Source organism: Ornithodoros turicata, chromosome 1 (assembly GCF_037126465.1).
Source record: "Ornithodoros turicata isolate Travis chromosome 1, ASM3712646v1, whole genome shotgun sequence".
In the NCBI taxonomy this organism is placed as follows: Eukaryota; Metazoa; Arthropoda; class Arachnida; order Ixodida; family Argasidae; genus Ornithodoros; species Ornithodoros turicata.
The window spans coordinates 17,554,337-17,581,617 of NC_088201.1; the positions used below are offsets into that span (position 1 = coordinate 17,554,337).

The 27,281-nt window shown below is 45.0% G+C and overlaps 1 long non-coding RNA gene across 1 annotated transcript in view; it reads right to left on the reverse strand.

The window, feature by feature from the left end:
• Positions 1-24,170, reverse strand: part of LOC135397339 (uncharacterized) — a 116,816-nt gene extending 92,646 nt beyond the window's left edge. Inside the window, exon 1 of the long non-coding RNA XR_010423631.1 lies at positions 23,977-24,170. This is a non-coding gene — a long non-coding RNA (uncharacterized LOC135397339). The remainder of the gene's footprint in view (positions 1-23,976) is intronic.
• Positions 24,171-27,281: the final 3,111 nt, after the last annotated feature.

A 27,281-nucleotide genomic window follows, 5' to 3' on the forward strand; every position in this document is an offset into this window, starting at 1 on the left:
GGGCTACTTGTAAGTGACAAGCGGTCACTGCTCAATGCATTGTCCCGGTCACTGTTTCGGAAGACCCGAGACTAGGCCTTTCATGCCATACAGTTGACATCCAACCAAGCGTGTTAGCGCGTAGATTGCTGCATTGTTATTTCGTTGGAACTCGCGGCGAATGGAATATTAACTCATTATTAGTTGTCAGATAATGGCTAGCCATATTTTGGTTGTAAAGACGGATGTATTTGAGAATTGGCAAAAAAAGTGGGGGAAAAGGAATGAGGCTTACGGTGTTCCCAAAGTTATTTACGCGATGCCTGGACAATCATTAGGTACATGAGGTCTATTCGTAATCGAAATAGTGGTCCATCTCGTCTGCGTGGTGCAGAAAGTGCAGCGGTATAGCTGTAGCTTATACGGCATGTCCATCAGACTTTCTACGCAGACCCCTCACATATTAGCATTTTATGGTTAGATCGGTCATAGATCTTTTTTCCGTGTTAGCGCCGCGAAGCAACTGTGGCTATTGCGGCGTACAGACGGAGAGAGGACAGCAGGAAGGAGTGGGGGACAGGGGGGGGGGGTTCTTATGCGTCCTGGGCCGACTTGAGGGGGAACTGTGCCGACATTCGTCTGGAAAGTCTTCGGAAAACCCAGGGAAAACCTCGGACAGCACAGCCGCAGGATTCGAACCCGTGTCACCTCCCAGTCTCGGCGTGGAAAGCGATCATCCTAACCACTCTGCCACGGGAGCTGGGTGGTCATAGATCAAATTGAAAAGCTGTAGAGGACAATGAATAGCGAAGAAAACATGACATTACGAGTACAAGTTCAAAACTTGGAACCGTGCATTAGGTACGAAAGGAACTCCTCCGCAGCATTTCGGAAGACCTCAAATTCCTCTAAAAAAAAAAGTGAACAGTTGCAACGCATGTGGAACTGCGCCTCGCGATGTATTTGACGTGTGCCAGACACCCGGGTTTCCTTGCTTTCCGAAAGCAAACGGGGGCCAACAAAGCAGTTAAACAGCTAGTCTTATATGAGTATAGTTTACGTATGTATCGAAGACTCGATCTTCGAGCAACTACCTCACTGGTCGGTATTCAGTATGTTGTATAGCTGGATAGGTTGTGCATGGAGTAGTGTGTCATTTTCGATGGTCGTCAGACATTTTAGATAGGCAGCTATATCAACGATTGTCCAGAGGACAAGAGTGCTGTTTCACGTGCCACAGTGTTTTGGTCACGTGGGGACTTGTTCGCGCACCACGCGAGATTTAGCCTTGTGAACTGTGCTAGTTCAGTTGTTCATACACATCTTCAAAAGCTTGTGTCCTATTTCGTGTTAAACGTGACGCTAATTCTACTTTAAGTTCCTATCCAATATGGCAGTTCGCTAATTTATTTAAAAAAAAAAAAGAGTCCGGACAAGGTAGAAAATGTACTGTCCAGACATCACGAGAGAAAATGTGCTCATTCAGTGTAACCATGTAATATTTTGTGATCTCCTTGTTCTGTTCGGAATCTGTATTGTACAATTAACAGTTCATCACATACTGTTTTTGACATGGAGCTTTCTAAGCCGACATTTATAACGGTCCAGTCTAGCATTCTGCCTTCCGCTTTTAAGCTTCAGGAGATGTTAATCACAACAATAACGCCAAAAATAGAGCTCCACAAAGGAACTTGGATGACGCACTCTGTTTTCTTCGGTGTTTAATAGGGAATGACTTCCCTACCTGGTCCTTTTTTTCCCCATTGAAATCGGGTTATTAGTATTGATTAATGAGTCAGACGCAAATTCGGTACGGTGAGCACGATGTGAATTCACGGACATGTCAGAGTCTTTAGTTTTTGCTTATCGGCTCTTCGCATTAGCGAGCTTTAGTAGATCGAAAGGTGTTCGCAATAACGGTTCCGAAATCATGATAGCCAATCGCTCTCCTTGTTTCGAGTGTATGACATCACCTTGCTCATCTTCGATTTGACATCTTCCTTTGTCGTTTGTTTTTCCATGGAGTGCCTGCGATCGACTGACGCTCTTATGAACTTGTACATACGTATCGAAACTCTGTACTTTTTGATTATACATCTCTCCCGTACTCTTGTACGTAGGTACGGCAGGACGCAGAGTGTTAAACTGGACCACAATGATCAAACATTCCACTGCAGACGACCACACACCAAGGTCAAGCTACGGGACGGGGGCTTGCAATTATTTATTTGTCTTACAACGTCAACTTTTCCCGTCTGTATGATCATTTCCACACCTGAACTCTATCGCACCAGCGCTACCATCAAATGTGTCATCGCAGTCAATGCGAAGTGCCCTATTTATCATTATGATATTTACTATGATTATTAGGTTGCTTGTAAAGTGATAGCGGTAACTTCGAAGGAAAAAAAAGAGAACAAGCAGTTCTGCAGTTCTATAGTCGTTAGCCTTAATGCAAAAAATAATTGTATCAGAAAGGAACTTCTACATTTGTTGCGACTGTTCGTTTGTGCGCTTACCTGATACTATACTGATGCTTTTTTTTACGTTTTAATTATTAGGCAGAGTGTACGAACTAGTTGTGATTGATGACAATTTTGCCGGTAGCGTTTTTGCGACATCTTTGGACGTGGCAAATCGAAATGTTATACATTCCATTCCATTCCATTCCTACTGAACTTAAGCGATGTTCCCGTGCATAGTAGAGGTATTTTCACTCGTCATTATTTCATTTGGCGGCCAGTGATCCGCAAAATGTGATGTGTACTTCAAATAAATCCCACCCTTTTTATCGAATGCAATGGCCGTGTTTGTTTTCACTGATGACACCCCTCCGGGGATCGACAAGAGGTGGCCATTTCTGATGTGTTAATCTTCCCGAGGGGTGCCAGCCGTCCACTTGACACAAATAGCCCCTGGCAGCCTTAGACGGAGAGCGCACACAATGCGGCATTAAACACAAGCGGCCGTCCATCAGCGCTATGAATACATGGGCGGAACTCACTAAATACATTTCAAGAGTTTATTCAAGCGTGGCCACAATGCGGGGTCCCCCTCTTGGACACCCAAGATTATTGCAGGTGTCTTCCCTTTTGTCTGGCGAAGCCGAAGATGCCGACCGATCAAATTCCTTGGTGTGGTCGGCGGCCCAAGGACGTCGCTCACCACTGAGCGCTCGCCCCCGAGTGCCGATAACCCCGCTGTCAAGAGCTGCGCGGGTCATCCCCTTACGTCTCGCCGATCAGCGTGCGTGGGCGCAAGCCCCGATCGGGCGGCTGCCAGGATTTCCTCGCGAGTGGGTCGTTCCGACGAGAACGACGACACCGGAAGGTGGTAGACCACCACATTCGACGTCGTAGCCCACAAGACGCGGAAGACGTCATTAGTGTACATGGATTGCAGTGCATCCTGCTCAAAAAGGGGTAACCACGTAGTGAGGCGTGAGAGAACGGCGGAAAAGACAAATGACGCAACGAGGCTTCAAGAAGTTCCAGGTGCTTCGGTGACATGGGGTGTTTAGGGAATTCTAGGCTCGGAAAATGCGTGTGATTCTCCTGCTAATGTATCTTATCCGCATGCAACAATGTACATCTTTGCTGAGTAATCACGGTCATGCTCTACGTCGAAAATCTCTCTCGTGGTGCCAGCATTTACGCATACCATCAGGTGCTGAAAAACAGCCAAAAGATGGGCATGAACGCTCTCGTATAGCGCCACGCCGGTCAGTATAGCAGGCTGCGTTGGCCAAGTGGCTTCTTTCATGAGAGCGGATGTGACGTCACATTTTGTTATCGGTATCGATCCGTGACGTCACTGGCCTAATGCCACTTCTTCGGGATTTTCATTATTGTTGCCTGGGGCATGAAATATATCCAATGTAACCTTGTTTTCACGAATCTCACTCCATAACCGTATGGCTGTTATGGCACCGTATGGCATTCGCTATGGCTTTAAATTCTTGTCTCTTAAATTCTAAACTCTTGACGTGCTAACTACGTTGTATGTTCATTGCAACGGAGACAAGGAGCTAAGACACAAGAAAGAAAGAAAAAAACAGCACCGGACAGGCTCAGTATTAAGTGTCCATGTATTAAATGTAATGGAGTGTAAGGGACGGGAAGTCATGCATCGCGAAAATGCACAAGGCAAATCCTTGGACTCAGAGCTCTTGCAAGGTACAGTGCAGTCCGCTCTGCACAGTATAGTTCCCAAAGAATCATGAAAACTGGTGAAGCATACCTTCTTGGATAACAAAATGTGATGGGAGGTTTAAAGAAGTCTTGTCCAAAAGACCGGGCAGCCACATAAAATTGTGCAACATAGGGCACTGACACCGTGGTGAAGAATGTATTTTTGTACGCAGTTCAAAGCAAATGCAAGAGTTGCCGTAGTATGCTCCCGCCAGGAGACAATGCAGTTACCGTGGCAGAACCCCTTCAAAATTCCGATGTTTGTTTTAGAGGTTTTGTGCTGGCGAGCCACATCATGGAGAACAACGGGCCAAATGGCGACGGTTTCCATTTTAGCGAAAGTCGTTTTCGAGAACAACGTGTTTACCAGTCTATATATATATAGGGTTTCACGATGGCTTTGGTTAGTCCAGTGTCATTCCCCAGTGGGAATGCACGCAAAATCTGCTTGTGCTCACTAACGGCAGGAATGGTCATTGGTGCTATACTAAATATCTCATACTGATCGTTGCCTGCATGGCTGTCTAAACATTTGGCCCTGCAGCATGACAACTTGCCCGGGGATGTGGCGCGGTGCGAAGTGAGTGATGATGCATGAGTGGGCGGTAAGAAGCGTACCGGTTTATTTACATAACTATCTGTATATAATTTCAATGGAGTGAACTGCTTGTGGTGGTGGCAGAATCGGAACTAGCCCGAGGAGAAACGTCACTCTGCAAGTGTTCCTCGAAAGAGAGTTTGCCCTTTCCCCCGCTCCGTGGAAAGCGGCAGGTCTGCTCGCTGTCTCTTCATGTGTCCAAGCCTTCGGGTCCAACCTTTTGAATGAGGTTTTGGTGGATATCGTTAAGCCGCGATTATTTTAGAAGCAACTCGTCCCAAGCACAACACATTCCAGAGTTATAGAGTGATGTGCTAGGACACACACTTGGCGCCGGTATTGTAATACACTCGACTCCCGCTTGTCTGGAACTGGTCCTTACCAGCGAAACTTTCCAGGATAACGAGGGATCTGGATAAACGAAAAGTGAGAGCGGAGGATCCAGCAGCTGCCAAGCAACTCTATTTGTTTGTGAAATTCTCAATTGTTACTTGCGCAGAGTTATCACAGGCATCCAGCTCTTTTCGACACTTACGTCTGATCACGTTAACCTGATCATCGTCAGTCTGCCACAGCTGTTCCCAGTGTTACTTCGCGCATCCTCAAGAGTCACAACACTGCGTTCCTCACTTTCGTCGTCGGATTCGTGCCACTGGTCTTCAGGGCAACCAATATTAATGGGATCTTGATCACACATCGCAGCTCGGGTGTTGTCATGCTAAATAACGTTGACATGCACTCCACAACGGCAGATTTCGTCTACGCCTATCAAAGTCAGTTTTCACACTAGAGAACGCGGCTCTGCAAGCGGACGGCTTACATCGGACTGTAGATCATCTGCGAATAACCAACCCAGGTTTTCCCTTCACCCATTCCTGGACATGCGGAACATCTACGAATGAACCCTCATTCTTACTCTTGCAGACTGCGGCATCTCTTGTCGGGCTAAGTTCTATTCTCCGACACCTTGGCTCACACGAGCGTCGCGTGGCCGAAAACCAGGGGAGCCACAGAATAATCACCTCAAGGTACAACTCATACGGTCTTACCTTTTCTTTATTATTATTATTATTGAACGTCACCCCCCCCCCCCCCTCATACGGTTGAACTGGTCATTGTAGAACAAATTAAAGGCGTGCAAGCGGGCTGGTGTGCGGCAGAGAGAGGGAACAGTCTGAAGCACACAACACGGAAAAACACGAAACGAAGAGGACGACACAGGTCGTTGTGCAGTACATTTCTTAGAAAGGGGAGAAATTGCTCAAAGTTGCCTCCGGTCCCGCATATGACAAACTGTAGTTCACACATTGGCTCTGCCACTTGCACGCCGGATAAATGGAAGCAGTTCTTGGGTATTTTCAGCGGCAACTCCGGGAAATTTTCGTCTGTGTCTGGAGACTGATAAACGAAGGCAAGTTGCATGGACTGAAATCCGTCCCCTTGTTTCCTTACCGAAAGACGCAGGATCCGGAAAAATAAAAGTCTGGATGAACGGTGGTTGACGCATCATTAGTGGTGGAAACAAAATGCAGCGTATGACACTTTCCCAAAGGCAGGGCTGGGCATGTAACCATGTATTACAACATTTTGCATTATAATCGCATATTTACGTGCATAGCCGGAGGGCGTTTAGTGACTCTGAAGTCGATTTCATAGAAGGCGGCAACATACAGGTGTTTCACGAAAAATGAGCCAAAGTTTTAAAAAAAATGGTTCATCGCACACCAAAAAGACGGACTGCATATTGTTACCAGTTGTGTGGGGATACTCAGGCTCTTTGTTGTTTGAAATTAATTAGTGAAATTAAATAAATTACTGAAAATTAAGTGAAACTAATTGGTCAGTTTTTTTAATTATAAGGATTAGAGCCAAAATATCAATGAGAAAGTTGTAGCGGGCGATACAACGACACGAAACCCGTTGATTGCAACTTTGTACCTCTAACGGATACTTTTTTTCCCCCAGTTCCGAAGAGTAACTTTCGGGTTTGCAAAAAAACGACGCGGGACCTGTCGCAGACACGCGAGGAGCGCCCGATCACAGCGCTCTCGAGCGTCCTGTTATCGAACGAAGGCTAGTCACAGTTCTCAGTGACATTTTGGCTTGAGATTGACTCCTCGCGCGTCTGTGACAGGTCCCGCGTCGGTTTTGTCAACCCCGAAAGTTAATCTTTGGAGCGAGAGAGAGAGAGAGAGAGAAAAAAAGGATCCGTTAGAGGTACAAGAGTTGCAATCAACGGGCTTCGTCTTGTTCTATCGCCCGCTACAACTTTTTCATTGACATTTTGGCTCTAAACCTTGTAATTAAAAAACTGACTAATTAGTTTCACTTAATTACAAACCAAAAGTAGTTCGATTATCCTCACACCACTGGTAACACTACGCAGTCCGTCTTTTTGATGTGCAATGAACCTTTTTTCTTTTTTGTTAACTTTGGCTCATTTTTCGTGAAAACACCCTGTATATATAGGACGTTAAATCGGAGAATGGCGCAAAGCAACTCAGGTGATCCGAGATCGTGACACAGTGCGATAACTTAACATCCGTCTTAAACAAGAGGGCTAAGTGGTACGATTTCGTCATTCCGTCATTTCTCATTGTTTAATCCATCTGTATGTATCTCATTCACACCTGTATATAGCCTGTACATTTAATTTTTTTCGACGTAGCATATATAGCCTATAGCATATACAGGGTGTTTCAGTTAAATCCCCGGGCTAAATAATTCGCGAACGGGTGCACCAATCCACGAGCTTTCTTTTTTACAAGTATCTGTCCGATACCACCTACAAGCTGCACACCGTGTGAATTAGTGGGAGGCGCTCATTATTAAAATAAAAATGCAAATGAGTTAAGTACAAAAGCGTAACTTCTAAAGCAGGGCGCTGTCGGCATTAAAATGGGTACTACCCCTTTTGGGACCTTCAGTGGACACCTTTTAGAGAAAAATCTGCCACCGAAGCGGGTCATTTGTTGCAGTAATTAATTGGTTTCGGTTTACGTGTTTTTTTCGCGGCTGGTCGCGTCGAAGCGCAAAAGGGCGTATTTCATTTGTGTAATTTATTGGTGTAATTCATTGGTGTAAGGACGTAATTCATTGATGGATAATGGAGTGAAAGAGCGTCCTTTTGGTGCTTCGCAGCGACAAGCCCCGACAAAAATACGTAAACCGAAACCAATTAATTACTGCAACAAATGACCCGCTTCGGTGGCAGATTTTTCTCTAAAAGGTGTCCACTGAAGGTCCCAAAAGGGGTAGTACCCATTTTAATGCCGACAGCGCCCTGCTTTAGAAGTTACGCTTTTTTACTTAACTCATTTGCATTTTTATTTTAATAATGAGCGCCTCCCACTAATTCACACGGTGTGCAGCTTGTAGGTGGTATCGGACAGATACTTGTAAAAAAGAAAGCTCGTGGATTGGTGCGCCCGTTCGCGAATTATTTAGCCCGGGGATTTAACTGAAACACCCGGTATAGGAGCGGGGGTGATTTGCTTCATGCGGTTTCGTACCTTTTCTCGTTGACCCCTGAAGAGGACACTGTCCACGATCACGTGCACACCTGGAGCATAACATGGTTTCAGAGCGACCAAGCCTGTGTTTAAAGAGTGGGGTGAAGACCACACCGAGACGAAGCCTGTGTAGGGTAAGGTGGGGCAAGATGAGACACGGGGCAAGACGCGACATTTTTGGCCTCCTGTCTCAGAGACGCGTTGCTCCATCAGCTTGAAATTTTACTCGTAGGTGGCTCTGCATGTCCGCTTTATTACACGTGAGAATTGTCCGAATTGGTTTATGCGTTGAAGAGAAAAAAAATCGGTTCCTTCAGTCTGGAATGTAAAGACCCGCCAAAAAGGCACGATTTTCTGTAGTCCTTTTTCTTGTCATCTGTGCAGCAGCGTCTCGCAGGCTTATCTTGTAAATGTAAGTCCACATTCTATTTCTGTATTCATTCATTAAATATATGCAAAATATGGGCACTCTTGGTTATCCGGTGCTGAACAGAAAAATTAATTCATCCGATAACATGCACGGGGCAAGACAATTTAATGTAATTTAGAAACGGATAAGTCAACTAGTAGCTTTATGATTGTTCCTCAGAGATTTCTTTTTAATGCGTTAGCATTAGGAGTGTCAAAATGGAAAAAGTTGTAGCATGTGTGTGTGTGTGTGTGTGTGTCCGTGTATGAGATGGTGAAGCCTCAGTGAGGCAGCGGTGTAAGTGGACATGTAGAGGGGATATAAGCAGTTAAATGAAAACAGAGGTAAATGATTTGAAATTGAAGTAGTCGAAGATAAATAACAGAAGGAGGTGAGAGTACCTGAATTAGAGGTAATTAAAAATTAATGCAAGAAAATTGAGTTTAAAGGTATGTCTATGTATAAAGGTATTGTAAGATATAATGTAAGATATGTAATTAGTAGAGATATTAAATTAAAGTTTACTGAAGGTAACAGCAGGTTACCGGATGTAATTAAAAGTAATTAACATCAATTAGAGGGGAATTGAGGGTAATTAAAGCAAGTAAACGTAATTAAAGCGAATTAAATGAATTCAGGATTACCTCACGTAACCTGCGGTTACCTTCGGTAATTAAAGGTTAATTGCAGGGTAATTGAAAGCAGTTGAGCCTAATTAAAGGTTAATTAAATGGACTTACATATAGTAACTGAAAGTGTCGAAGCGGAAGTCAAGTATAGACCAGAGGTGGACAATCGGAAGTCAGGTTAGACCGGAAATGGAGCAAGTAAACGTAATTAAAGCGAATTAAATGAATTCAGGATTACCTCACGTAACCGGCGGTTACCTTCGGTAATTAAAGGTTACAGGGTAATTGAAAGCAGTTGAGCCTAATTAAAGGTTAATTAAATGGACTTGCATATAGTAACTGAAAGTGTCGAAGCGGAAGTCAAGTATAGACCAGAGGTGGACAATCGGAAGTCAGGTTAGACCGGAAATGGAGCAAGTAAACGTAATTAAAGCGAATTAAATGAATTCAGGATTACCTCACGTAACCGGCGGTTACCTTCGGTAATTAAAGGTTAATTGCAGGGTAATTGAAAGCAGTTGAGCCTAATTAAAGGTTAATTAAATGGACTTACATATAGTAACTGAAAGTGTCGAAGCGGAAGTCAAGTATAGACCAGAGGTGGACAATCGGGAGTCAGGTTAGACCGGAAATGGAGAACCGGAAGTCGAGTTGGACCGGAAGTGGACAACCGGAAGTTGGGTTTAGACCAGAAGCGGATATCCGCAAGTAAAGTATGGACAGGAAAGGGCGCTTAATGCTGACGCATTTCTCTCGCATTTGCCGCTAAATCGCCACTGAGGTTTTTACATGTTACCTAGGATTTTCCAGCAAATTTTCCTGTTTCCTACGATATTTCCAGCAAAGCAGGGATACCAGGGCACATCAGACTGGCGGTGCCTTGTTTGCAAAGCACGGTGAAGCAAAATAGCATCGGGTTCTGTGTGACTTTATTGCACATCATGTGGGCGGTGGGCTCAAGGGGGTTTGTAGGGGCCCACGGGCTTTACTTTGTCTGCTTGGATTGCAAAAACTAATTTGTATAATGAACGAAGGAAGTCACTGAAAAGGTTAGCCAGATGTAGGACTCGAACTGTATAGTTCATTACCACGGCGTGTCTCATCTTGCCCCGAGGGTTGGGGCAAGATGAGACACTCTGCATTTTAGCATTTCTTGCAAGACAGGTCAGAAGCTCTAGAACCCTGAGAATGTGCCTAATGCTAGTTTTTTTTTAACACGACAAATAAAAATTACACATTCAATTGCAAATTTCTGTCTCGTCTTGCCCCACCATACCCTATAACGGACGAAAAATTGCGAGGCAGCTGAGTGGGCAAGTTGAGGGATAAATCGGGATCCACTTCTCTCATGAGGGTCTTTGATGGGACATCTTGACACCATTGTAGATGGGACAACTGCTCTACCATATCGGCAAGGTATCGGCGTGTACCAACACTGTACGCCATTGTGCGGTTTATCTGCAGAGCTGGATCGGCAGGTCAGACATGGCATGTAATACGGCGTACAAGTAAACCACGCAATGGCTCGGCTTAATTACGTGTGTATTAATTATTTGTCTCATAAACCAGCGCGTGAGTGATTTTCAATAGGGGGGAGGGGGCTGCCGAAGATGACATTGAAGGGTGAGGTATAGGCAGGGTGAACGGTACTGATGAGACGGAAGTGCACTGTGGATGAGAGGTGCACTAGAGGGGTCTTTGCACGAGGCCCGTTTCCTGGAGGAAACGCACAAGGTTGCGAGTTTTGGTATATAGTTGGTTCTGCAGAAGAACCTTAGGGGAATGGGATGTCCGTCACTATGCCAGGCCTGGAGTGTGCGTGGGAGGTGGCCTTCCCGCATAGTGTGATCTCACAGAGAAATCTGTGACACGAATGCAGATTCCGACAGTTCAATCAACTTTAGGCTGCCTTATGGCGTCAGAAGTTATGCAGAGGTTATGCCGGAAAGTCCCAAATATTACCCAGTTTGTTTTTCAGGTCCTTGGAATCCTCCTGCGGTACTTCCATTCTTGAATATTTCATGTACAGAATTCGTGAGCTCAGCGCATTCATACAAAAGTTGTCTGCCGTAAAGCATTCAGCAAAAGTGAGACTAACTTCAGAAGGAGAAGATGTGCACGCGCAGCAGCAACACTAGCGGAAACCCCACACTTAGGTTATCTTGTTGCTTTTCTCTTAGCTAATTTCTCTGCGCCCAGGATTCTTGGTGCAGACAGAAATGTTATGCTACCAGAGACGTTTTTGCTAGGTGGTATGCCAAGGGTCTCACTTCCTTTTTGCACCTGGATACAGAGACATTGTTTTCACTGCTCCTGCATACGCATGTTCTGTAAATGTCCCGCTGCTTTGCTCCTGTACGTCGGCATTTTTGCGAGTGTACCTCCTGAATGCCTACTTATATTTGCCAATAAACGTGGTGGATCCCTTGGCATCAGTTTATCCAGCTTTGGGATAGGGTGTGCGGATTTATTCTTAAAGGAGGTAAGAATCTACAGGTATTTAGTTACGGATGTAATATGTGTAATATTGTTCTTCTACGCTTCGTAATTCTATTTACAATTTATTGTTTAATACTTCTCCATCATAATGTGTGCAGCGTTAATACAAAAACGCATTTTTTCTTTCGGGTTCGGGCGAGTAGACGTATACCGCCATCCAGATACCTCTATCCATTGTTACGTCATTTGAAGAATTGTAGGACCCAATAAGACGTCAACGCGGAGGTACACACAACGTTCTGCTCTACACTCGTAAAAATGACATTCACCACACAGCACGCTGCTAGCCAAACATCATCCCGAATGACAACGTTCTCGTCCCTGATTTGTTGAAAACGGGAGGTGGAGCCATGTTTTGTAGCCATAACGCCGAACATATTGGCATAGGCTCCGCCTCCCGTTATCAACAAATCAGGAGCGAGTACGTTGTCACTGGTAGAGGTGAGTGCGGGTAAGCAAACTTGGACCCGCACCCGCACAGTACCCGCGCGTGTGTGACCCGCTCCCGCACCTGCAATAATTTTATCTGGGCGACCCGCACCCGCAGTGCTGTCTGTATACCCGCATAGCCGCATTGGGACCCACAGGGGTAAGTGTTCCTCGTCCACTTTACCGCGGTTTCTATTTTAAAACAATGGAAATTCTGAGTGTTGGCTACGTGTCTCGGACGGCTTCAATCGTATGCCAATAAAACTGCAATTCAACAGAGAGCCGTATATGTCTGCATTAATAATCGAACTCGCCCGCCAGCACTTGCCTGCTGCAGTCTGGCACATGGATTTATGCGGCCAACGACATAGGGCACTGCTGAGCTCGCGTGTGACAGAGAGGGATCACTTAGTTGGCCATGGAGTGAGGGTAATGCGGGTATACCCGCATTACCCACGGTTGCATTGCGGGTACACCCGCATTTTAACCGGTACGTACCCGCAGCGATCGCGAATTCCTACCCGCAAATCTTGACGATGTGCGGGTAACTGCGGCTAGCCGCGGTAATACCCGCACCCGCGCTCAGCTCTAGACATTGGGGATGATGGTTGGCCAGCAGCGTGCTATATATGGTGAAGATACGGACCTATCAGATTCATCTATGCAAAAGGTGTCACAGCCAGCAAGTTAAAACCGCCGTTTGGAGTCGACACAGTCGGCGGGCTAGCTTGGTATAGAGTTCATAGCCCCTTTAATGTTCAGCATTGTCGTATTATCTTCGGCAGCACGCTTTATGTGACGCCGCGGGGAGGCCATGCACACTTAGGCTCAATGCTGCTGCTGGATTCTTTGTTGGTGTATACAGGGACTAGAACAAATCTTACACCGTGTATATCCCCAACAATGCTCTGCGTAATGACAGAAATGTCGACACTTTCAGCACTTGTCTGGTGGCATGACGTGCTCTACCACTGGACGAAACATAACAGCATGACAGATTTTGTCCTTGTCGGAATGTAAGCATCACACTACATTTTTTTCTGTGTCGTCGACGTCTTTCTTCCTCGCGGGAGAAGGCTGCCTCTCGTCTTGGGATGGAAGCCTCTCTTCCGTGCTCCGCATGGGAACGCCTGTTATGTTTATTACGGTTGGGTTTATTGGGTTGCGTTCATTACGCCTGTTATTTGTTCCATAGTCCTGAGGTTCAAGTTAGGGATACTTATTATCACTTAAATGCCATCTCTTGCCATAATGCTAAGTAGACATGCAGTCTGCATCATCTGTCGAAGGTAAACTTCCCCAACAACACAAGGCTGTCCTATGGATATCCGATGTACGCCAGAAGTTGGATGTTGGGATATCCTGGAGATAACGAGTTTCGTCCAATATATGTACGATCCCATGTCCAAGTGAGAGAAAGAGGGAGTCCTCTGGGACGTCCGAAAGATATCTATACGGACGTTAAGCGGACGAGGAAGGGACTTTTTATGGACATTTCGTCCAGCTCATGCACTGATAAATCAGACATAATATCTTCCTAATTTTAAAGCTCATATGCTATATTACTAACTTGAATAATTTAATTAATCAAACCGAATTGTTGGACTACATTAAACTAATGGTTAACACAGTAAATGCTACGCCCCGACCCTCGCGGACTTCTCCAACGGGAGAGCCCTTCAACTTCTCGGCTCTCACCGTTCGCTGTTCGCTTTGTGTCGGTTCGCTGACGTGTTGTGCGCACTTGCCAAGTTAGAATATTCTAAGAAATAGTCTAAGATGGGTCGTAAGTTTCCGGAAAAAAAAAAGCGCGTTTATAGGGTAGACTAACTGTACGGAAGGGGGGATTTTACTCCCACAGCTACCGTCACTTTTTCTTGTCAGTTATCTTTAAAAAATGATTCAATTCCCGTTTTCGGTTTCAATAACTGCATGTTGTCCCTTAATTCTTAACTGTCGATCCACATTAACGGTGCAAAAAAAAAAAAAGCTCGTTTCACTAAATATGTCAGATAAAGCGCTCAAATCACACAGACAAAAAAAAAAAAAAAAACGGTGTCAGGGGCGCAAGCAGCACAGAAAACTGGATGTCTGTCGGACGTCCCGGAGGACTCCTTTCTCCACTTGGACCCGTGAGCGGACATATATGCCGCACGAAGCTCGTTATCCCCAGGATATTCCAGATATAGACGTACACGTGATATCCACAGGACTGCCATGTGTTGTTGGGGCATAGATTATCGCGTATGTCAGTTTCTGGATACCCTGAAGATATCGTTTCCGCGCGTTATTTTCTTCATCCACGCTGGATATCAGAAGGATATCCATCAGACAGACGAATCCGACCACAGATGTTAGGACATTAATTTTACATCCAGTGGATATTCGGTGTTGTTGGGGTATTACGAGGTTGCCGTCTTTCGCCATCCGATAGGACCTCGTTTTCTTCTGCGTACCTCTCATAACAACAACAACCATCACCTCCGGGTTGACTCTCGAAGAAGACATCTCACGATTAACCTTCTTCTTCTTCTTCATTAAGGGGTAGGGAATGTTAGCCATCCCAACCTTCGTGAAAGGACTCGTATGGCAGTCATTCGGTTCTTCGCATACACCACATTTTTAAAGGGCGCAGATCGTTGTCCTTCGCGGCCTCTGTGATGTCCGAGGAGAACCACGTAGCATGAAGAGCTAACCGGAGAAAACTCCCTCGCAGAGCGCCTGTTAGACGATGCCCTGTCCACTACGACATCACAAACCGGAAGTCACATTCTCGGAGGTGCTATAAGAATGTGAGGGAGCCTCTTTATGGACATATTCTGAAGACTTGCGCCCTCACACCGTCTAGTGCCGTCTAGTGGACATTTGTATCAAAACAGGGACTATAATCAATCCATGAAGAAGACCGAGAGACACGGACACAGAAGACGACACACGTAGGTTCACGACACACACAACCTACGTGTGTCGTCTTCTGTGTCCGTGTCTCTCGGTCTTCTTCATGGATCTATACCAGCTAGCCTGCACCCTTTCCCTTGTTACTATAATCAAAACTTGACTCGAGGCTCAGAGTCTATAATCTATCAAAACTATGCGGGATGTCTACGCTAACTGTGGACAGAACTTTATAAAGTAGGGAAATGCCCTTTTCCAGTCACAATAAATGGCGATATACTCTAGGTCAAGTTAATTTTGACTAATTAACTTTTCAATTATGAAAGATAGAAGTTCGGCGCAATGAGAACATCGGCTCCTTTTGATGCGTTGATAGTTGATACCGATGCCGTTTTCAGAAGAAGGCGAGATATCGGCCAATATAGCGCGGAGAAATGGTCCCCGAAAATTTGAGGTCATTTTGTCGCTCCGCCAGAAACGCGCTTTCTCCCTTGTCCTTAAATGCGAGAGAGAAAAGCAGCAGATCTTGTTCTACAGTGCATCACACTGCACGGTACTGCCACCACCATCGTAAGAGCTACTATAGGGATCCGCCATGGGCGGTGGGAAAGAGGTATTGACGCTGAGTGGAAAGGGGTAAGCCGCGGTGGCCTGACTGTCCCGTGGTCTAAAAGATCGAGCTGCTGGAACCATCCGTCATCTGAGATATTGTGTTGGGGTGAGGAGGTGGCGGTGTTACGGACGGACGCAACACACGGTACAAATCCTATGGGAGTATACCCGTAAAGAAAAGCTGTCTTCGACGCCAATTTGTGTGGTTATACATTTACATGTATATGTGTGCACACACACACACAATAGATATAGTGTAAGTATAAAATTAATTAGCTGTAGGCATCAAGAATAGGGCAGTAACAAACAAACAGTTCCATAACTAAGAAGCTCAGATATGAGTACAAGGGATGTCAACGTTGCTCAGTATAGGATAACGTCACCTCGGGTTGTGACTTGTGAGCAAGGAAGGTTCCATCGCCGTGGGATTCCACAGACACTTTTAAAAGCACTCATAGCCTTGTGTGACGCAACGTCGACACCCCTTTTACTTGAGAGGTTGGCGAACTCGCTTAAGGGATGTGGAGATATGATGGGAATTGATGGCTAACCTTTTCAGTGACTTCCTTCTTTCATCACTAATGTGGAGATAATCGGCTAAAAATGATGCAAAACGGGAATAGGCGAAATGTGGGAAAACACATTTTACTTGTCTAACTAGCTTTTCAATAGCTTATAAAGCGCTTTGTTTATGTGCTACTTTTCGTATTCTTGTTGCACTTTGCTTGCATAGGTTTGTCGCTTTTGGCATGAACCTTCGTCTCGCCACGTTTCATCGACCCCGGTTAGCAGGTAAGCTTAGAACATTTCATGGGCCAAGTGTTACACTAGCATCGATTCGGAATATCTTGGAAAATGTCCTTCGTCTGAATGTTCACTTGAGCGGACGACGAACGTATAGCAGACGCTTGCGTCAGACGCGCGAATTCTTGGTCACATTAAACAGCAAAGTAGAGTGTCTGGACGCGGACGAAACATTTTTTTCTTTGGCAGCAACAGTTGAAGAGCAAACTTGTCTCACATAAAACGGTACAGTAGCAAATCCAGAGATCAGACGTACCTGTTTAAGGACGCCTATCAGGCAATAGTTCTGAAGCACACTCAACATGCGCAACGATCGAATCGTGCATGGAGTCTATATTGGGGCTCACGGTCACGTCAGAAAGCGCATGATCTGCCATGTCTCGCCACATAGTTTCTGAAATGGTACGGCGAGAAGAGGCGGCAAGGACAAAGGTCAGGGTTGTGTGTCGTCTGCTCGTGTCTTTTTTTCGCATTTATAACAGCGCAGTTATCACTATAAAGCAAAACACGGGACAGGTACTCCATCGCAGCAGAACTCTGCATATTATTTATTCACATCATTTTGCTTTCGTGTTGCTGCAGACACTGAATGACAAGACAATGACACAATTCCTTGAATAATATCGGGATTTCGTGTTACGCTGCTTATATCGATCGCAGCACGATCTCTTGATAGAAAAAAAAATAAAAAAACACCAGCCCCACTTGATGTCACTCAAACTCGTTTCCTAGTCACACAGGGAATAGTTGGTAGGCATACTGACTAATAAACTTAACCGAAGGTGGCTATTCAGCTGGTCAGCTATTATCCGTCTGGTTCGAAGACGAACATTATTTCACGCTGCCTTTACCCACGGACCTCTGGACCGTCTGGACCACGGACCGTCTGGTTCGAAGACGAACATTATTTCACGCTGCCTTTACCCACGGACCTGTCTCGACCAACACAAGAACGCAAGTCACACGCATCTCTGGTGTACAAGAGATCGTTTTTACACTCACGTGTCCAAGTCTCTGAACCCTATAGTCCCCAAACTTCTTAAATCCTCCGTCCACACGGTAGTGCAACTGCACCACAACCTACTAGATTATATGGTATAGGCCGTGACCTGCACACAACACGCCAAACCGAGCTCGCGCTCCACTTTGTTGCAGGTATCATAAAGCAGCAGACAGACAGGTTATGTTGGCGGCGTAGTTCCACATGTTGTTGCTTGTATACACAGCACAACAAGTTATACATGTGACAGGGAACGCCAAATATTTTTAATTTGCTAGTAAAATTGCGGAAAAACAGCTCGAGGCGACGTCTGGTGGGAAATAATCCCGAATTCGACAAGCAACAGTGATCCGGCTTGTTGCCCATGACGACTACGTAGCCGACACGTGGCCGATTTCCTTTGTTTTAGGCACAGGGTTATGCGCATATGCAGTGTAGTTTTGCCGCCATACATGACGAGCAACAATGGGCAATTGGTGGCGACTTCGACACAGTGTTGCACGTAATTTTCAATTTTAATTTTCTAAAAAGCTGCGAACGCAATTGGGACGAAAATTGTGACGTAAGAGTATACTGAGGACTCTGGCTATGGAATAGATAAATTTTCTGAGATTGTAGACCTACTGCCTTAAAGTGTATCTTTAATCATCACATAACGTCGTCGTTATCCCGTTTTTGTACTTCCTCCTCTTCGAGGATGCCACAAGCTATTGGTGGATATGCTTATTCCGAGAGGATTTGAAACTTGTAAAGAAGTCCAGGAAGCCAAACGGGTAAACGTTTTCCTACAAGTTTTTTTTTTTTTTTCAAAGGGCACTAAAATGCCCACAGAAGTTCACTTCACATTACGTTACACGCTATGTTAATTTCGCACTTGTTGTCGTAATTCAAAACTTCGATTTCGTTACGGGGCTACAGTCGAAATTATACCGGACTCTTTCTTGCCTCGGCACTAAGCAGTGAACGTCGCTTCAGCACGTACATAGGTGCTTTTAGTCCATGCTGCGCGTGTACGCGCGTGCCACGCCATGGAGCAGTTCCGGCGAAAGACATAGTGCAACTTACGAAGCTGACTGGTTTCGCTGTCCGAACGACGTATATAATTGTTGTCACTAGAACATTTGTGATTAGTGTTGTGGGCTACAATTCAGTAAATTGGTACTGAAAAATGCAGCAATGCGCGTCATGCCGCGCATGTACACAACACCAGGACCGGACCCGTTCCAAATCCACACGAACGCGATAGGCCATGCGCACGCTTCTCCTGCTGTCTGATTGATTGCCGCCACTCTTTGCTTCTTGGGGTTCCATTGGTTGCCGCCAAAGACGGCTCTGTTTCATTGCGTTTTTCTTCTAAACGGTAGCGCTGTGTGAACTAATTTTCCTTGCATGATACTAATTGAAACACGGACTTTCATTTGAGAAGAAGTTGTTTTTGCATTTTGGTGCCCCTTTAACTTCACCTTTTTTTACTTACTTTATTCACGTCTTTGCTTACCTTATTACTTATTTCACATGCAGACTCAGTGTCACATCTTGTCTTCATTCAGAGACTGGTGGTGGTGGTACTGCTGAAGAGCTTTTTTTTTTTTTTTTAATTGTGCGGTTTCGTTCCCCAGACTATACCTCGTGAGTGTCAGTCACATTCCCTCTACATGGAAAGATTCGCTCTTCCAGCATCTGAGAGAATAAGCTATGGGTTTTTCCGTAAGTTGTTGCCTGTTTTACTGAATCGTACGGGCAATATTCGTTATTCGGAACATCCTATCCCAGACAGTCATTTATTTACTTAATTTCCGTACCTATCATTTGCTTTTTCCTTATTGTTCTCAATGGATTCCTATGCGATGCACATTCCAATTATTCCTCAGGTAGTGTAGCGTGGCATTAGAAACCATATGTCACAAGTCGCGTAGCAGTTATTTTCAGAATTCATAACAACGACCAAAATGTGTTTCACGGCGTATAGGCAGTATCGTGCTTCGTGGGTGGCGACTTCGCATTTACGTATGCCTGCGTTTACACCGTAAGACTCATAGGTGACGTGCGCTAGCGTAACGAACACGACACCGTTTCGTGCACCCACGTGTCCATGTCCACGACTAGTCCCATAACGTCGCAATGACGTCAGTAAGAATGTTCTTACGAACGACTGAGCGGTGTTCTCAGTGCGCAGAGGACGCACCTCATTTGCTAACTTCCGCAATTGCTGCGGCTTTTATACTAAAAGGGTTTGCTGTTGGTGTCGGAAGCACAACCTACTAGATTATAACGACCGTATCATAATCGGCAACCCCTATGAGGAGCCCGTCTGCACAAATCCGCTAGGGGCGCTACTCATCGGCCCGCGAGATCTACATCATGACTGGACAACGGAAATTTGAATTTTGAACGCGCAGAAGCGGACGTACTGCTACCGTAGCAGACGACAGCAACAGCTCCTATGAAAACGCGTAGAATAATCATGATGATCAACTTTAGAAACATCTTCCGTGGGACATCCACCGTTTGTACAAAAATACTAAGGTAAGCTGAAGTACAAAGTATTGTAGAAGTTGAGGAAACAATAACCGGGCCGATGAGTAGCGCCACCCCTATCTTCCAATGCGGCGCTGGGAAGGGGTGCCTATGACATGGTCGTTGTAATGTAGTAGGTCGTGGTCGGAAGTACCACAGACGAGCCGTAAGACAACAATCGAGTGAAGTACGCGCTTGTACAGTATGAGCAAGAGCCCCCTTTACGTGAAAGAAAACATTGCTGCGCACCATTTTCCTCGCCAAACATTTTCGCATGCTTCGCGATGCGACAGCAGTTGGAAGTACTAGATTCCGATCTCTCTGCCCAGAAAGTATGAGGTCAGCAGACGGAGAGACCAGACAGGGCAACTTCCTTTACAAACTGTATCCTCAAGGAGTACTTTCGAAGTTCGCACGGCCCTGCCGGAGTAGCTGCAATACCATCGCCATCGGCAACGAGATCATTTTGTCGGTCAACGTAAAAAGGATCGGTCAGGCGGGACCTTTGCAGGGGAATACCCCTGATGACGTCACCCCGGAACGAGGTCAGCCTGCGCCATGGAGGTGGTACGCACAGACGGATATGCGACCGAAGAACAAAGGCCGCACAAATGTCGTGCAAGCTTTTCAAACTTATAGAACGGGGCACGTGATGGGAAAAACGAAAGCTTACGTGAGGCCAGTCGCGTAGTAGTGGCAATACTCGCGTAATGTGCGCACTGCCACGAAAGGAAAGAGCAGGAAGGAAAGTAAAATACGGGGGATGGACGTTGATTCAGCTGGTGACTAACGTCCGGAATTCTTAAAATTCTCACTGTTCCTGGTGAGGAGTCCAGGACACATCGGTTAATGAGAAACATTTCCTGACCTCGTGCGGCCGTACAAAACACGCAGGGTTTTTCGACCTTACGAGTGTTTTTTGTGATTATTTATAATTCGAAAATTTTAATTTTGACGCATGTTAGGAATCTTGCTCGGTGAAGCTACGGGCAGCATAGCAGCAGGTCATACTCTTTACTGGAAATATATTATCTAAGGTATGCGTCATATATGTGTATTATCAATACGTTGAAATAACAATATCGTGAGACACATTCAAAAGTTCAAGGCGAAACGGAGCTGTTTCACCTACCATCTCCTGGCCTGTTTCAACGTTTTCCTCACCTTCTTTTCTTACATAGTTCGCATGCAGTAACGGCTTCGAAGGTTCGTGTTTGCCAGCCATGCGGAGACGTGTGCGTGATTTACCTGCATTCTCTTTGGTGCACGTATTTAAAACCCCATATAGCCATTTGGAGCTCGGTAACATCGTCGCTACATATTTGTTGTTGTTGTTGTTCGGTAACATCCGCGTTAGTCACGAAATTGGGAGCGACTATGAGCAACTCTTCCAGGCTTCGCATGTGGCTGCTGCAAAACTCTTTTTATTACGAACTCTGTATTTCTCTATCTTTTTCCTTTTCTTTCTTTTTTCGTCTTTAAATCACATGGACCAGACAAAGTGAAAATACACCCTTGGAGGTGTGGGAAACTTAGCACTGTCAAAACGAACAATGCTGTCAGTACTCTACTCGGCTGGACGACATCAGGGTTGTTTTTTCAGTACACTTGTCCGTCTGGCACACGAGCTATTCACTCATGCTGGCATATCGTGTAATGTTTCAAAATTTTTCAAATGTCACCTTCAATAGATCAACATTTAGAAAAGTAGACGACAAAGGGTAAGATGAAAACCGTCCTCTATATGAGCAAAAGCTATATTATGTAATACATATACAGGGTGTTCAAAATTAAGCTGCTAAGTGCTTCTAATTATGTAGCACCTGTTTCTTACTCAAGGAACAGAAAAATAGCACCAGTTTTTCTTTTGTTCGCCTGTTTATAAAGTGCCAGTGAAAACTTAATTTTGAACACCCTGTATTAGCAACAACGACAAGTAAATGGAGAGGAAAGAAACTACTTTCACACATTTGCACCTATACACGAAAAAAAAAACAGGAGTAAATTACAGCTTACTGTAAAAAGTAACTAATCTATAAGTTACGATTACTGCACGAAAAAAATAACTGAGTTACAGATACAGTTACTTTGAACAAATAGTAACTAGTTAAGTTGCAGTTAAAGTAACGTAGTTACTTCACACCACAGTTAGTCTCCGAGTTCTCGGGCATCCTGGTCCAACAACTTTTGTTCCAAATTCTGCACTAGGGGGACATATGGTAGATCATGCACCCGAGCACCCGTTGCACGACGTCTGTCCCACAATATTGCGAAGACGCTTCCTGCTTCAGAATACCTGATAGTATTATAATCAGACTTGTCAAAGAGCTGTCGAAAAAAAAAAAAAAACTCCAGGTGCCCACTTTCAGTCAACGCAAGTGGGTCAAAATAAAGTTCTATCAGCTACTTATTTATCTATACCTGCAACAAAAAAAAAAAGAAAGAAAGAAAGAAAAAAGACATCACTGGGAAATTACTTTCAGTTTTCATATTCTTCAGTTATCGATGGTATTTCGAGAAAGTAGCCATTGTCGCGACACGCGATTGTTTCTGAATAGTGGTGATAAACTGCAATTTCCGCCCCAATATCTGTTTCTTCAGAGCTGCGGACAGTTATGTGAGCGGGAAACGCCGGTCGGCAACAGGTGGGGAGAGGAAGCGTAAAAAAGTTTTCGAAATTACAGAGAAAAACATTTTAAACGAACGTAATTAGTTACTGTTTCTATAGTTACTGAAGCAAGTAACTAGTTCCAGGTAAAAGTTACTCTCTGGGCCAGAGTAATTAGTTACTCGTTACTTTCTCAGAAACAAGTCAGTCGCAACGAAGTTACTTCCCAGGACTGCTTCTAGCCCCAATTACCCCTCAATGTACATAGTCCCAAAAAAGGACTAATATTGCTCCTTTTTTTTTCCTTCTTATTCTTCTTGGAGTGCAGGTTCAATTCACTCGCCACCGCACACGCTTTCACGGCCGAAGAACATCGACACTGCATCGTCATCGGTTTCAACATCACGTTTCCGACCATAATCTACAAGTGTCATCGATCGTCCTATCATCGGACCGCCGAGTTTCTTCGATGTATCGCTCCTCCCTCTCGCTCTCTCTCCAGGTCGGCGCGAGACAAAGCAACAGGTCTAAAGAAAACTGGCCAGAATTGAGCGAATATATTTGATGGGACATAAAAGCGTTCTGCACTCCCGGTGATTAACACAGACAAACCACTGCTGGAATGCACATACTTCCTCTTATGTCCTTTGCATCCGGAATTTCGTGCCCGTACCCAGGTGGTCTTCGGTTGAGAAAGGGCTACGGGTTGGGCCCCCAATAATATCCTTTGCGATGAGCATCTCACAGACGATGAAATAAAACCTTCCTTTTACAGCCACAACTTGTCGGTTGACGTCTTAACTTGAGAGGACTTTATGGTTAAGAAACGCCTACCTTCCGATCTTGGCGCACGCAAATAACAATAAAATGCTTTAAACGCTTTTCTCTTACCGGTCGGCCTGGCGCCCAGAGCACATTCACGACCACCCAGAGGGCTCGTCGCGCTACTTTTGCCCGCTGCTCTATGCGCCAGGAGTTTGATGGCAGCCCTGCCACGAAGACTCTCTAAAGGCACTTAACTGCTAATGAAACGTGTCGTATTACTTGCACCAGATCGATTATGGACGTGTTTAATGCAGAGGACGAAAGTGTTTACCTGCCATTTCTAGATGACGGCCCGAACGGAATATGTTTCCAGGCTCAGTCACTTTGTGTGTAGGGCTCTTTCTTGCTTGGCCCTTTCCTTGGTTCACTCTTCTGATATATTTTTAGCGTCACGGTTTGTTGATATTGCTTTTGTGACCTACGGTGTGCTGCACTGTTCGTACTAGAAGCATGAAGAGACAAATTCTCACCTTGTGGACATGAGATGGTCTTCGTAACGAGTAACTCTAACCACGAATCGCTGTGAATCTAAACGAATTGCATTGAATCGCTGATAAACGTGGTTGCGCATGTGCGAGGTTACGCTTAGCTTACAGCCTGGTGCTGTGTGTAAAGCCTACAGGGTAGAGAACTCACTGCTAACCATGTGGCTCCACAACTGTGCTTCTGCTGGGACCACGCGCAGAACGAAAATCATTCGAAACGCCCCAAGCGGAATAATAGTGAGTTTTAGTATACCGTTATCGTGCCTATCGGAGCCAATCGCAGTGGTGCGTGACTCAGAATCTTATCCACTGATTTGTTCCGGTTGATACGGTTCGACGCAAGCCACGTTATCAACGGTCTGCTAAAACTCTCTAATGTGCTGGAAGTGCAGGTGTATGGGGGGACGGTTGACAAATATCTTACCAGTAGAGTGCTTCGTTTCGCGGAGCTGCGCAAGAAAAAGAAAATTTTCAGAGCCGGGCTTGTGTCTTCCAGATTTTAAATGAATTTGAAAGTGAAATTACAGGGGTTTTAATGACTGCGCATTTCGTTAAATACTTTTCGATACATTCGCAATGCTCACACCGCTAAATGAAGCCCAACGAAACACTTTACTTGACCCAAAGCTAGGCCTAACGTTGAAAAACGAAAGGAAAGAAGAAAACAAAAAGAAGAGCGATCGTTTCTGCATTCTATGCTGCCGTAAGAAACAGACGCTCCAGTAGCTGTGGCAACCTGTGGCACTAGTGTTAAGCCTAACATGGAAAAACAGCGAAAGGTCTCTATTATAGTTCCCCACATGCAGATACCGGAATAAACCCTCAAAAATCCATATGCGATTCATATAATTTTACCTCGATCAATCGCCTATCGTTCACGGTGTCGGAACTGGGGCATCGGATGAATTAGCGGGCTACACGGGTTGCCACAGCCAAAAGTTGAATGACGGAATTAACCGAAGCTTCGGAACATTTTTACAACCGCTGTTTTACAAACATTAGGCGTGTATATGTTGATGTGACGTCAATCACGAAACACCCAAGAAATACAGTCATTGCGTCTCATCGAGTCTGCGGCCTTGTTCACTAGCTGTTTCGTCGTAACATAAAAGCATGATTTTCCAAGCCTAAAAAAGGTTTAAGTGCGTAAAGTGGACAGTAGCTAGCAATCTGAATGTAGACATTTGTGCTTTCTCTCGACAGAGTTCGGAAATGAAAAAAAGAAAAAAAGTGGAAATCTCTACTGGAACTGGAAATGGTTTGCCGGCGACGACTGGTGGCAGTCAGTGGCAACGGTGTGGCGCCACGGCACACACGCGGTCCCATTACACACGCTGCGTCACCGTTTGGCCTTGTAGACTTCTCCTAAGTTTCGTATTTGAGATGTCACAAAATAAAAATACGGCAAGGAATCGAAGAAGCATACCCAGCTTTTTGAAAAGAAAAATGGAGAGTACAGAATTCAAACTATACAGCCCACAGCCACCGTTCCGAGGGTGTCGGTGCGCCACCAGAGGGGGAGGGTGCAGAGTAGGTTGTGGCAATAAAGCGAGAGCCCCCAAAAAATTGCGCTGTAGAATTTAGTGTATTTGTGTTTCACTTTTCATATTTTCACTTTTTTCAGAACCTAGAATTTTTCTGCAGATCGATTGGAAGTGCACAATTTTCTGTAGCAGGAGGGAGCCGGCCTCGGGACGGCTCTATTACAGCCTTTTCATGTGGCCTTTAGGATGTAACAAATCAAAACCATTCCACCATTGTAAACCATTGTAAATATTGTTTTGAGGCGCTGTCCATGTACTGACCGTTCCACGTCGTATTAAATTTTCCTACAACAAACCATTCGTATATATACAAAGTTTAAGTTACACTACAGAAATAACCTTCTCAATTCGAGAGCGAAGTACACATGTGTACGCTAAAGCCCCATCCTACTTGCTTTAGTTCCTTTATCATATGAAACAAAAAAGGTACGCTCACAGCAAAACATATGAAGTTTTCTTTTGATATTATGCCAAAATAAACCGCAAACAGGATTTATAAAAACTTCTGAGTTTCGCCCCCATTACCTTTAAATAGCAAGTAAATTCAGTAGAAACATTAATCTTCACGTGGCACTGGGAGATACAAACAAACCGTGAGTCCTCTCGGACACTGATACCATGGTGTCGTGATCAGAAGTGAGCACATGCATTTTCATCAATTTTTGTTAACACAATTAAGTCTCTCCTCAGCTCATCTCAATCTTTATTCTACAAATTTTCCTTACCTAATCCCACTTCAGTGTGTTTTATTTTGTTTTTGTTGAATTTTTCCTCCCTGGGACCTCAACGGCCATGATACCCTACGTGAGGATGCCCACCTCTGGTCGTGACTAAATTCTAGGAGCTTAGCGGCCATAAGAATGAGGAATGTGGCCACGAGGTGACGACAAAGCTTCGTGGCGTACTATCCCCCTTCCACCTCCACGCGCCATGCTGCAGTCATAAAATGTCCCTTACTCGTTTTACAAAAGTCTAACGTTTGGCGGGAAAGGTGCAGGGGTGCTTTGTGAACCGAGCGAGGAACTGCGATGTCAGTGCATTCGGGAATACATTGGTTACCCTCGTTACTTCGTGGTACTCGAGAAGAATGCGAAGTGGAGAAAGAGTTAGTTATTGACTGAAGAACACGAGTATTTATCGTTTTGGCACCATTCTCCATTTTATATTCGTGGCAAAAACATGCCACACGAAGATTAAACAGAACTAACCAGAGTAGCACGAACCCCCCCGTGACGGCGCCCACGCTAAATGCATGTTTTGCACGTTGTGGCATATTTCGCATGAAAATGGAATAGAATATTTTCCATGTTTCGACGGGGTGAGGTGCGGTGTTTAGCCCGCACTTCACCTTCGTCACATTACCGTTACGAAGTCTGGCCACGTTCGCATTTTAATCAGCATGATGCAGCGCCGAACGCAAACCCATGACGAAATAAGCCTGAGCATGGGCAACACGAAAAACACGAACATACGTGTATGCTCGTGTTTTTCATGTTGTCCATGCTCAGGCTGGTTTCTTCATGGGTTTCGTCCACCAGCTATCCTGCGTTTACGCTATTTTATCAATCACGTACGCAAGGCCTTCAGCTCCATGATTTATACCTGTGGCGCAAGTATTCTATGTTGTGTGCTGCAGAACGAAGGCAGCTTTATTTTACCCTGTTATCCCAAATAAAATACTTTTTTAAAAAATAGGCATTAGTATTGATTTCTTACCAATTACAATAAAAAACATTGCATATATTG